Source organism: Ambystoma mexicanum, chromosome 3p, assembly GCF_040938575.1.
Source record: "Ambystoma mexicanum isolate Mex_15411 chromosome 3p, UKY_AmexF1_1, whole genome shotgun sequence".
Taxonomy (NCBI): Eukaryota; Metazoa; Chordata; class Amphibia; order Caudata; family Ambystomatidae; genus Ambystoma; species Ambystoma mexicanum.
Window position 1 is genome coordinate 253707934 of NC_090925.1, and position 12179 is coordinate 253720112.

The window sequence follows — 12179 nt, forward strand, 5'->3', positions numbered from 1 at the left end:
GTCTCCAGATGTGGAATTTCAGTAGGGTTAACCCTACACCCATGCTAAGTTTAGGGCCATAGTAGAAAGTGTGGTAGACACCCTAGAATTGAAGTTTTCCTCAGCACCTGTTCAGGGCTACGAGTTGACAGACATCTTAGATAAAGGTCCTGTGACTGAGCATAACATGCTGCTTAAACCATGGCAAGATTCCTGCTCCATCCCCATAGTCAACTAATTTAACGGGGAAGTATAGGCCGGCAAGAGGAGATCAATCTTTTCTGGCTTCTCACCCTTCCCCAGAAGGGATTGTTGTGCAGGGAGCCACAATCACCACCAGACCTGCGGCATCCACTTCGTATATGCCTCCAGACAGAGAGGGTAAAAGGTTGGATGCAATGGCCAAGAATGTCTTTACTTCTGCCAGCATGGCGTTAAAAGCCATTAAAGTGGCCTGTGGATTTGCAAAATACACCTTTGGTTTATGGAAAGCCATGCAGCAGGCAGCACAGTACATCCCCGAAGGTGAAATGTAGGATGGGTTTACATGGCTGGTGGAAGATGGGCAGGAGGTAGCCAAGCAGACAGGCCTGGATGTGGCTGACTGCATTGGCCGTTCGATGGGGTTGGTGGTAGTATTGAGAAGGCAAGCCTATATCACAACCTCTGGCTTCTCCCCGTATGTCCAGAATAGACTACTGGACATGCCTTTCAAGGGAGAGCTTCTTTTTGGCCAGAAGGCTGATGACTCTCTGGAAAAGTTAAAGAGTCTAAATTAGCTGCAAAATCGCTGGGCCTAGCTGAGCAGTCGGCCAAACCTGCCTTTCGCCTTGCCTCCAAAGACAGAGGCTACAGGCGCTATGTGCTTTACAGCAGGAAAATGCAGCTCCCACGGGCCAGGCAGGGACAGAAGTGTTTCTTGCATCCCAGAAGGGGCAGAGGAGCTTCCAGAGGCCAGCAAACAATGGCAGTGGGTGAGGTGGCACCGCCCTCTAAGCCGCTTTGATTTCCCCTCCCACGACTTACCGGTTGGTGGACGGTTGGCAGAACGTTGGCCCCAGTGGCAGGACATTACATCCAATGCCTGTGCCCTGCAGCTCATTCAGTGGAGTCATTGTCTGCCCTTCTTAAGAAAACCACCAGACAGACCCCCACAGCCTCCAATCCAACCAGGACGGGAGCTCCAGGAAGAACTGAGAGTCCTGTCGTTGAAGGGTGCAGTGGAAGAGGTACTTCCCGATCAGAGATTCGGGCTGGTATTCCCGGTATTTCCTGGTACCCATGAAGGGAGGAGGTCTCTGTCCCATTCTGGACCTCAGGACCTTGAACAGGTTTGTGAGGAAAGAAATTCAGGATGGGGACGTTGAGACAAATTCTCCACGCTTTTGAAATTCAGGACTGTCTGGTGTCTTTAGATCTGAAGGACGCTTATTTTAGGAGGTTCCTGAGGTCCCTCATAGGGGATGAGCACTATTAGTTCCCTTTGGGTTAATCTTCGCTTCACCAAGCTCATGGTCGTAGTCACGGCTCACCTCAGGATATCCAGGGTCCATGTATTTCCGTACTTGGATGAATGGCTGATCCAACGGAAGTTGGCAAGGCAGGTCTTGTCTCATCTGGAGGACACCTGCCTGATACTGCACAGGCTGGGCTTCTTCTGAACTTGAAGAGGTCCTATGTGACGGCAGTCCAAAGGCTCCAATTCATCAGAGCAGTCCTAGACACCCGGGTGGGGAAGGCCTTACCTCCAGAGGAGAGAGTCGACAGCATAACACAGATGGTACACGTGTTCCCGAATCACGCCACCTTACAAGAGGCTTACTTCCACCGCCTCTTGGGTCTCATGGCCTCTTGTATTTTTCTAGTGCCAGAGGCTAGGCTGTGCACAAGATCTCTACAATGGCTCCTAAGAGATCAGTGGTCCCAGTACCTCAGAGTGTGCCACAAATCCTCTCAAGGTGTCCAGCCAAGTTGGTCCATGTTAGGAAAGGTTTCTCTTTACTGCACCTTTCCTTCCAACTTTATGGAACCCTCAAACTTTGTACTTTTATTTTTTTATCTGACCTGTACTTTCTGCTGTGCAGTTAAGCCTTAAGCTTCACTGCACTGGCTTTTGCTCATATGTCATGGGGAAACTGACATGCCCTTCAGGATGCCAGTACTGGGAAACATTGTGTTCCGTAGTCGTGTTACTGTGTTACTATTTTTGGTTACTTTTGTATCACTTGTGTTAACTTTTTATCATTGTACAATGCAGTTTACACTGAGGTACAATGGGGTACATTTTTGTTTTGCCCTAGACTAACGCTCAGAGTATTTTTGGTTACTCTAGGTGTGCTAAAAGGATAAGCTGGTGGCAGCAGTGACTTTTTCCCACTTTTGGGGACTTTTCGTTTCAGCCTTAGTGCATTTACCGCGTTTGGCTACTAACTGTGGCTACTGGTCAAACATGGCCGTGCCACAAGATTTTTCGCTTGTCCTTTTGCCATCTTGTTCTTTAGCCTTTTTCCTGGCCTGAGAGGCCAGGAAAATCCTTATAAGGACTTCCAGTGCCCAGGAAAGCAGAAGCTTGTGGTGGGCTACTGGAGGGCTGTGTGCGTTTGCTGGCAGGATGTGGACTGACTGTCTGGTCCCAATCTACAAACTGGTTTCAGTGTGAGTGGTATGCATGAATGTTCCCGCCAGTGGTCCTGATTGAACCACTGCTGGGGTGTGTGTGGGCTTGTCCTGCTAGTGGGAGTTTCAGCTCTTACCTGGCTTTTAGGATAAGAAGAGGACCCCTGCACCCATTCTTGAGAGATCCTGGAGAAACCTGAAGGAGCCAAGTATCCTGTCCAGCTGTGAGACCTGCAAAGAAACCTGAGACCTGACTGAAGGAGGCCTGGCAACCAACTTCTGCTGCTGTCCTGGAGGAGCCCTGTTTTGCTCGTGATCTTTAGCAAAGGAGCTGCGATCCTTGGAGTGGAGGGACCATCCATTCCTGACGTCTGCTCAGTGCCCTGCCAAAGGAAGCCTTCAGAGGTGCCCTGGAACCGTCCTGTGGCTGACCAACTTTGCTTCTGGGCTACCATGCTGCTGGCGTCACTGTACCGAGTTTCGGCCTGAAACCCGAGGGATCCTCAGCCGGACCTACAAAGCTAACCTCTGCTAACCTTTGGCTTCCTAGCATTGAGGGGACCAGATATAGAAGGGAAGGTCTGACTGCAGCTGCTGAGTCCCTTTGCGTTGCCGTGCTCAGTGACCACCATCAGAAATACCTTACCTGACCCGAGACCACTCCTGAGGGGGGTCCTGCATCGAGTTTGTCTGCATTCTTCAATTAGGAGTCCTTGCAATAGTGAGACACACCAACCGGAGATCAGCTCGAACCTGCAACTCCTGTGAATTGAGCACTGCGACTTTCAGTGGGAAAAGCAACCTCAGACCCTCTTCCTTTGTCCTGCCAAGTCTGGGGAAGAATCGGAGGGTAAGTTACAGAGCTTCTAACCTACTCCTATACTCCCATTATAAGTCAATGGGCTTATAATAAACCTTAATTCTAACATTATTGTCATTGCCATTGCTTGCTGACTGTTGGGGCTACTTTTGGGCATTAGTCTAACTTACCCTAACCCAAAAGAACCCTTCACTGGAACTCAGAGACCCTACCTGCATTTCTTCCTGCTTCATAACGTTTGTGGAGCTTTTACCTGAACAATTGGGCAAAAGGCCCCACGCAATTTAGGGCTGGACGATTTTTGTTAGGGATCATCTCTGAGGACCTTGTGTGCATAATACTATTCTAACCTTTCATTTGCAGGAGTTTATTTATTTATTTACATTTATAAAGCTCACAGCAGCCCTAAGGCATTATGGCGCTGTTACAGATAGACATTTCTGGTTACAGAGCAAAAAAGCATACACAAGACAGTGTGTTAGGATATACATACTTTGTTAAGGCAGTACAAAAAAACATGCAGAGTTCCGATGGGCATGGGGGTAGGGGGAGAGTTAGTTGAATAGTGTGGTTTTGAGTCCTTTGCGGAATGCTGCGAGGGATGTCTCGGCTCTGAGTGCATTGGGCAGGGCGTTCCAAAGTTTGGGTGCTAAATGAGGAAAGTCGAACCCCCCCCCCCCTCACCTCCAGCTTTGGCCCTGTTAATGGGTGGGATGTGCAATTGGTTGGTGTAGTGAGTGCTCTTGGGACACAAAGAGGTATCTCTGATTGTTTCAGATAAGTACGGAGGGGCAGAGAGGCTTAAGCATTTATGTGTTAGTGTGAGGGTCTTAAAGGTGATTCGCTCTTTTACTGGGAGTCAGTGGGCAGCCCTTCTAGCCTGAGTGATATGGTCTCTTTTGGGGATATTGAGTGCTGCTCTGAGCACGTTGTTCTGGACTATTTGGAGCCGTTTAAGATTTTTGGCTGAGGTGCCTGCTAGAAGAGCATTGCAATAGTCTAACTTCGCTCCAATTGTGGCTCGGGCGATGGAGAGGCAGTTTTGGTTTGAAAGCAATGGTTTTATAGCATTTATAACTTTGGTGGTGTGGGCAGATGCGGAGGCAATGGCATTGACCTGTCGAGTCAGAGAGCGTGGAGTCTAGGAAAACCCCAAGGATCTTCACTGAGGAGGAGACGGATGATGGTGTGGTCGATGAGGAAGTTGCAGTATTTTTGGTTAAGTTTGGGCAGTATTTCTTTAGGGCCTATGATGATGATGATGATGATCTCTGTTTTGTCTCCACTGAGGCAAGGTCCGTTGGCCGCCATCCAGGCTTGGATGGTGGTGTATATTTGTAGGAGGGCTTCTAAGTCTTGGTTGTAAGATCCAGTGAGAGGGAGGAGAACTTGTGTATTGTCTGCATAGTTGGTGTAAGCTATGCAGAGGGAGTCCAGTTTGTCAGAAAGGGGCTTTGTAAACAGGTTATAGAGGATAGGAGCTGTGTGTGCCTGATCAGAGAAGACCTTCATGGCTTTACCTTCTAAGAATTAGGTTATCCAGCAGGAGGCCTCTTTAGAGAAGTGAGCTGCATTGGTGAGATGGGAGGTAAGAATCTTATGATCAACAAGATCAAACGCGGCTGATAGGTCCAGGAGCATTAGAAGGGCTGGTTTGCCTTTGTCCATTATCTCGGGTATTTGGCTTTTAAGGTCCAGGAGGGCGGTTTCGGTGCCATGGCCTTTACGGAATCCTGATTGCCTTTTACCTAGGATGGTGTTCGATTCTAGGAACTGTTGGATCTGGTTGTGAGCAGCTTTATCGAAGATTTTAAGGAGGAATGGGACGGTGGTGATAGGACGGTAGTTATATGGGGAAGTAGGATCTAAGGAGGGTTTTTTGAGAGGCTTCTTTTAGGTTGGACGGGACAGTACCTGTGGTAAATGAGGTGTTAATGAAGGCTGTTGTAAAGGAGATCCCAGACATGACCTGCACCCCTGCCCCTCATTTTGAGCTACCAGGAGGGTACTCGCCAAGGTGTGTGACATATGAAGAGCAAATGAACCAGCAGAGAGCCGCTCTGGGACTCTGCCCAGTATACATCAGAAGATCCATACCGGTTGAAGTACCCATAACCAGACAACCCTGGGCAGCACGGTACCCTATCAGACAGCCATACCAGCCAGTGATACGAAATGAGGAGTACCTACACACGGTCCACGAAGAGACCCCAAAGCCTTAATGGAAGGCCAGTGGAAATGACACAAGGGCCTGAACAGACCCGCGAATGAACAAAAGCAGCTGTCGAAGATAACACGCCAGTGCGAGTAACTACGAAAATCAATGGAATAGACACAGAGAGGAGACAATGTTACAACGTGAGGAAATAGTGCTACGAGACAAGATGGAAGCAACCGTCCTGTTAAACGTTAAAAGTAATCGATATTGCTTGCAATGCTTAAGTAGAAGATAGAGCGGCAAGCGCCAACCATATATCTACCTCAATAAGGCACATTATACAAGTGCGAATCCATTTTGAAAAAGCAGAAAGGTACCCAGGCGGCCAGAGGCCTGACAGGCCAAGTTTCAAAACCCAGCCAAAGGCAAGAGAAGGAGCGGAATCGAAACTCAACAAAGAGCGGCTCAGGCCTAGGAAATCAAGGTCAACCAGAGAAGGGGAGGAGAGTGTTCGCTCACAAGACTCCAATTTCAGAGCATACCAGCCTGCCTCATGTAGGTCGAGATAAGGGGGGCCCATGCAGGTGGCTAGGCTGACACAGAATTAAATGCACTAAAAGCTGGAAACTGAAGCAGATTCATGGTGAACTAACAAGTGACCAGCCAGGCACGAAGAAGTACCATCGCCTGATGTCATCCAGGACCCGAGGATGCCATAACTTTTCCCGATAAGAGACTACAGTTTCGAGGCCATCCTTAGCCAACTAATTGACACGTCGCCCTAAAACACTGATTGATGGAAGGGAGGCAGGGTGAAACTTGGGACACCAGGCACAGGAGTGTCCATTCTGCATGCTGCTAATTAAAAGTGGACATTTATGTCTACGGGTGTAACCTGCCCAATCACAATGGACCAAGTTATCTGGAGTCCTATAGATATTGTAACCAATAGGACGTTGTAGTTGTAGTGACGTCTATCACAAGTGATGTAGAGGGATGGGCGTAGACGCCCACCCGATAAGAGTTATCCAATCTGTATGTCCTATTATCATATATAGATATAACACCTATACTTAAGTTACCTTTCCTAACCAATTATATTGCATGATGATTTTTATAGAAATTAGACGTCAGTGATGACGATTTTTGCCTATAAGAAGTACTGTCCGACTGAAGTTCGAGGAAGTCGGAACGAGACAGGTGATCGCAATGCTGCTGATTTCTATTTGTTTTCTGTTTGATGTAATTGTCATTAAACGGACTTCCCTTTGCCATTATTGAGTCGTGTTGGAGTAAGTGAATCCTGCACCCCCTGTCCTCACATGGTGCAGCTATCTTGTCTTACAAGTTCTGGAGGGTGAGCGCTGATTTATGGGCCCGTCAGTAACTTCTTCCCCTCCCGAACACTTGCTAGCGTGAGGATGGTTTCGGCCATCGATTATCGATTGATGTAGCTATAAGACACCTTTAGACCGACGGCACGAAGTAACTCTAGGCCTTCGGTAAGATCACGAGTCCTTTCGCCATTCCGGCTGAGTAGACTGAGAAGCTCCCCGTGGACAATGATAGAGTAAAACTTCAAAAATCTGCACGGGATCTGAAGGAACCCGCCTTTCCAAGCATAACCCTTCTTATTCCCACAGGCAGCGGATCGGACGAAAACCTTAAAAGCAGGAAGAGGAAGGGCGGTGATTCCGAAGTTCCAGAGAGGAAAAGATGCGATCAGTGAGTGAAGCAATAAAACTCGTTACTTTGGCAAATGTCGTGTAGGCATTAGAGCCAGTAAGGGAAAGGTAACGGTGGGCGGCAGAGAAAAATAAAGTAGTTAGAAGTAGAGAAGGCTGTATATAAAGAGGGTAATGGCTCGAGCATAAGAAATAGAGTGGATACCAGGGGGACACCCGAGATAAAACGTAAGGATTACCAGGGGGTCACCTGAGAAAACGCAAGGATTCACCTTGTTCCTGCGCTTTAAAGTGTGGTCAGAAGGAACGTGAATCCAGAGCCCACAGTGGGGGGACAATTCAGGCTACGGTGACGATTAAAGACGGCATCAAAGGGGTTCGTTCACATCCCATGTCGGGGTATTGATTAGAAGGCAGGTATATGTATAACCAGCTGGTGTCCGTCTAGTCTGTCGAGTGTCTGTCATATGTGTCTTGTTGTATGCCAAATGTAAAATAATTGTATTAATTATTGGTTGAAATGCATTTTGGCTTTGCACGATTCTGTAACTAAGAGGGAATCGCCTTTGAATTGATGGGTTTTGAGTAAATTGTTGGTATAAATTTTGGTGGGAAAAGATTGGATTGGAACTTGCGTATGTGGTGCTAGCTCATACCATTGGAGAGTTGAAGAACTGTGTAAATACTGTTAGTGACGAAATTAAAAATGGAGGACGTTACCCAGCTTGCGCATTTGTGCATGCAACTGCCTAAGCATGCACTAAAGATGAAGAAATACAGCCAGGAGTGGGTTAAGGGTACCGCTAATAAGATGTTTATGCCGTGGCCCCAGAACGGGTCATTCTCTAAGGCTGTTTTACAGCACATGACTACCTTCCTACATGCCACATATTCGGGCAAGAAGTTAGAGAAACGTCTTGCTATTCTGGAGTTGTGGAAAATGTTTGAAGAAACAAAGGTGGAAGAACCACCCACAGACTGGATACTAAATGTATGTACAGAGGGGGGTGAGATGCCTACCGTGCCACCAGCCCCGCCTGAGCCAGTCATTGAAGGAAGCAAGTCAGAGGGTCTTTACCCACTAAGAGAACTTAAAGCAGCCACGGGGTATAGCAACCCCGCACATGAGTCGCCTACGTACAGTAGTGACGATAATAAGTTAAAGGAACAGGAAAACAATATCGCCTCCGCAGTCTCAAGGGACAAAGAGAGATGCGAAGATAAAGAGAAAGATTGGGCACGGAGTTGTGCACCTCCAGATAAGGAGAAAGAGGGAAATAAACAAAGGAAATGAAGGTAGAGGTGATATGAGAGCAATCTCGAAAGACGAATGAATGGATGGGAGGTCAAATATTACTGAAGTTAGATGGAAAAGGTAGTGATGATTTGAGGCCAAGGGAGAAGTCTAATGAGACGCAAAGGAGAGAGAAAGAGAAAGGGATGGAAGAAAGAGATGAAAGGACTAGAAAGAAAGATAGGCTAAGGCGAGAACTATATCGCGAAGAGCAAGGAATACTGCTCAGTTGCACACAGTACGCAGCCTATAAAAGGTACAGACAGAACATGTTAAGGTTGGAGGAAGAAAGGAGAGTGCACGAAAGGAAAGTAATAAAGCGGGAAGATGAGGAAAGTAGAAGGGCAAAGGAACGTACAAAATTAACGGATGAGGGACGTAGATAAGGCTAGGGAAGAAGCAAAGAAGCGGACGGAAATAGACGAGGAAATAGAACGCAAGTACAGACACAGGGCACGGGATCTTGAATATTTGGAGCGGGAAGTGATTAAACCCAATCCTACAGTGGAATGGGAACACATAGAAGAATTCTTTCCTGCAAGCGATGCGGTACCAGGTACAAGCGGGACAAATATTGAAGATGACTTCGACACCAGAAGCATCGGGGTAACAATCGATAACATATACGATGAGGTGGGGCTAGAGCAGATATCCGATGGGGGAAGGGAATATGAGCGCTTAGAGAGCATTCAGCTATATGACACCGAAAATGTCACCCGAAGTAGTGGGAGCAGGGGACTGTCCCTAGACAGGCTGGAGATTGGGCAAAACCAAGAAGATGCTAGGAGTTGTGTAAACTGGGAGTACTCAGAATCTGACTCTGGTGGGGAAACGGAAGATGTGGCACATGAAGGGAGACGGTGCGAAAAACGGCTCCCAGGGGACCGAGGGGTACGATGGTCAGACGCTAGCGGGTCTATAAGTAGGGCACCGAAGTCTGCCGCGCAGTCCGGCCAACATGAAGGAACACCCCACGGTCAGAGGGGGGCGTCAGCACCTGCCTATGCAGACAGATTAAGGGCAGTGCCAGGTAGACGGCAAGGCGGGAATGCCACCCCGGTGACAGACCAGAGAGCTATGGGGAAAGAGAAGGAGGACTGTGCATTCCAATTCCCATTGCTAGAAAAGGGGGGAGCCAGACCACAGTATATTCCATGGCCACATATGGACCGAGAGAACCTTAAAAATAAGCTTCCAATGCGGACATCGGGAGCCGGAAAGTGGATACACGAGTTAGAGAAAATGACGGGGGGCGTCACCTTAGCTATAGGGGACATTAAGGGCCTCCTAATTGCCATACTTGGTGAAAGAGCAGATGATGTATGGAAACGGGCATGCTATCCTAGGGTAACCCTAACTAACATCTCCCATGACGGAGCGCCATTTAATAACTGTAGGGCAGCAGTGTGGAAAGCGCTGCGAACGCTATATCCAGACACTTCTGATATGAGGGCTATAATGACTCGAAAAATGAAAGAGTCAGAGGACCCGTTGATTTATATCCAGAATTTTCAGGACGCGTGGGTGCTCGAAACGCATGAGTCTTGAACGAAATCGATCCCTGTATTCTACCACATATTATGCCAAGGTTTGCCTGAACCGGTGCAGAAGCAGCTTAAAAAATTGGTAGGAGTAGAAGCAAAACCATGGGCCGAAATACAGTTGACAATCGCACACTACTGTAGATTGTTGCAAGAAAAGAAATGGAAAAAGGAGGCAACTCGTAAGGAGGAGGAGGCGAAGCTGGTGCAAAAGAAGCTCTCGAAGTATGCTCTCAAGGGAGCCATTCTCACCAGCCCAGCCGAACCAAGCGCACAACAAGCGACCAACCCATCGCAGAATAATCAGGGTGACACAGGATTTTACCCAAGAGGAAGGGGTTTTGGAGGAAGAGGATGGCAGAGTAATCAAGGAGGGTTTCGAGGTAACCAGGGATTCTTTCAGAATGATCAAAATGGCTTTCAGAACGCGCAGATGGGCTGTCCAGCTATGCCAGAGGGACAGATGGCCCGACCACCGCCAGCGTGTTGGCTGTGTGGAATGACAGGACACGTGGCGCGCATGTGCAGAAGCCAAGGCACGTGTCCAAACATCCAAGGGATGGGGTCAGCCATGGTGAATCAGCCTGCTGTCCCGCAACCGGGCGGGGCACAAAATTACACAGTGCAGCCGCAGGCGTCAGGCGTGCAGCAAGGTGCACAGCAAGTGGTTCAACCACCGAACATGGGGAACTTGCCGCAGGGACAACCCCAGCAGGCACCACCGCAAATGTCACAGGGCACTAGCTCTGGAGGGGGAGGTAACCCTGGGACTGGGGGAAATCAACAAGTATACAGTGGACCGAACTTATATATGAAATAGGACAGCTCACAGGGGACTCTGATGTGCTCTATCCCATCAGTGACACCAGACCCTAACAGGGAACCAAGGGTGAATATCACCATAGGGGAGAAAGAATATTCCTTCTTAGTTGACACGGGTGCAACGCGCTCGTGCATACGAGAAGGCAAGTTTTCCTTGTCCGGCGAGGCTATAGATACTCAGAGTTTCACTGGAGCTCATAGTAGAGTTCCCTTTACAGACACATTCCCAGTTTCAGTGGGAAAGCGCAAAATTAATGTACCACTATTGTATTCACGTCAGATCCCAGTAAATATTCTGGGTCGGGGCCTGATGACTAAATTAAACATGACCATCTCGTTTACTGAGAATGGCATAGTATGCTCCACCCCAGGAATGCATTATTCAAACGTGTGCGAAATGATCAGAGCATACTCAGGACGTATAGCTATGACGGCTATACCGTTGGAACCAGAAGTCTTTGCGTATGGCGTCCGGGTGCCTATGGTGGGATTGCCAGGCCTCGCAGATGAAACTATGAGAACCCCTGAAGAGTTTCTATTCAGACCAAGAATACCCATGTACGAAGAGGAGGGACAAGTATTTCCCTTAATAATACAGTCTGCTGCAGTGCGAGGGAAAGTGGTATTGGTCGAAGGATATGATGACGAAGGCAGACAATGGTGTGCGATTATCGCCATCGAAGAAGGGTATCGAGTGACTGACGTCACCGATGATGATCTGTTCGAAGAGCACCCTGACCTAGAGGAGACAAGAGTGGAAGTAAGTCTCATATTTTGGGTCAAAATGATCAGACGGGAGGTGCCACAGAGAATGATGCTGGCGCTGGTACGTCCAGAATACTTCGATGACGACATGGCCCAAATGCCTGCCGCTTTATGGACTACAGGGCCCTATGATGTAGGCCTCCTGAAGGGGGCAGGCGAAGTAAAAATCTAACTGAAACCAGGAGCAATTTTTCCACGAGCACAACAATACCCCATGTCCAGAGAGGCAGATGAAGGGATCACGAAGACAATTTCTGCCATGATTGAGCAGGGCATCCTAGTGACGTCAGAATCACCTTGCAACACAGTGATTTACCCTATCAAAAAATCAAAGGGAGGGTCCTGGCGTTTAATCCAAGATTTACGAGTTGAAGCAGAGATCCCTCTAGTCCCGAATCCCTCTACCATTCTATGCAATATACCCACTGAGGCAAAATATTTCACGGTGATCGATTTAAAAAAATGCGTTTTTCTCGATTCCATTGCACTGCGACACTCA